Here is a 1,731-nt window from a genome sequence, read left to right as displayed (position 1 = left end):
ATATATATATATATATATATATATATATATATATATATATATATATATATATATGTGTGTGTGTGTGTATTCCGGTCAATACAGATGGCTATATGCTGATGCTGCGAAACAGTAAAATCCCCAAAATACCCGATATGCACAATAGAGCGTTTGATTCCGTCTACACCTTTTATTATTTTCTCGTGTCGACGGAGTAGTCCTAATCGGCCTGCCAGGGTAAGAAATAAAACGTAGTGGGCAGATGCATACTGCGCGGCGACAGCCACTGGAGGGAGTCGAAGGATGCTGGTAATGGTTTTTATAGTGATGATGTGAGGGAGACGTCAGTCCATTCCTTGACCACAATAATTAAGAATCAAATTAATCAAACAAATTACTTCAATCGATGTAGGAATAAGTGAGCCTCAAAGCACCAGCTCGCCCCGAATTCGCCTAGCTTTTACTTCACCGCCGAGTTATATTCAAGGCTAATTTAAATACAGGCGACTGATTTGTTAGTATACATAATAAAGGGCCAAAACTGGTTTTAATAGAGTATATGATCGTCATATACAAGCAGCAATAGTGGAATATGTTAATACTAAATAATAATATACACTTGAAAAAAAGCGGCAATACTAGAATTCTACTACAAGAAATTGTACTAGACTTCCACTCTATCGTGTTAAATTTTTCATCTTTTGTCTGCGTAGGAACAAATATGTAAAACAGAAAACGGTAGTCTTTAAGTAACTAATAAACCCTATGCACTTACCCTAAGATATTCTGCACGTAATATCTCAGCCTAAAAGCAAAGTCTTCAGAATAAGTGAGCGAAACTGAGTTGTTTCTGCTTAGGCAAGTTTCGCCTTTTCCGCTTGTTAAAGAGTTTCACCCTAGTTGTCGTTGAAAGATGAATTGTTTCGGTTTTTTCAAGTGTCCTGCCGATGAAAAAAAAATGCACTTTCCCGGTTGTATGGCTGTAAACTGAATTAGTATCCGCAGAGTGCAGCATCTTTCTCGGGAAAGGGTTCCCTCCTGAATGCTGTGAACTGAATTGCTCCTCGGGTGTCTGGTTTTCCGTCAAGAAAAGAGTTGGATTGTGTCTATCGAGAGGAGTTTTTTTTTATAAGGAAGGAGTTTACTTCTGCTTGTTGCTGTAGACCGAATTGTTTCTGAGGAGTCAAGCGTCCTGCGGGTGAAGGAGTTTCCCTCCGTTTCCTGTTGTTATTGTGCTGAAATTGCCGTGAGGTTTCAGCCAGGGACCCGAAACAGCTCAAAGAAACATAGGGAAATTAAGAAAGGACTAAAACTATTTAAATCATAGATCGCCACTTCAGTGATGCCTGTACTGCAACTTGAATCCAGACACACTCCTACGTGTGATAGCCAGGCGCCCGAGCGGGACAAAACGGAGAAAATAGTGGCTGAAGAAAGTGATATAAAAATACAAGAAAACTTTAATTAACTAATTTTGCGTTTCATTTTTTTAATTGAATGCATTCGCGCTAATACGACAGCTTGAGTTGCCCGTGAGCGGACCACTCGACAGCCTCATGGCTCTCGAACGGACAAGCCGTTGTAGCAAGAGCGAGAGTGCATGCATGCGGCGAAATATGGAGAAAAGTAGGCCGTTTGTTAATATTTTGTATTTGTTTGATATTTTCAAGATTGGAACAGGCTCTGTGTGCAACTGCTTGTCGTTTAAACGCATTATGTCTTCCGCCTGGGAAGAGGGAAAGAAGGTCTAGC

The sequence above is a fragment of the Eimeria mitis genome, genomic scaffold, assembly GCF_000499745.2.
Source record: "Eimeria mitis Houghton genomic scaffold, Emh_scaff4682, whole genome shotgun sequence".
Lineage (NCBI taxonomy): Eukaryota > Apicomplexa > Conoidasida > Eucoccidiorida > Eimeriidae > Eimeria > Eimeria mitis.
The sequence above is the reverse complement of the archived record's forward strand: the minus strand, read 5'-3'. Positions refer to the sequence as shown.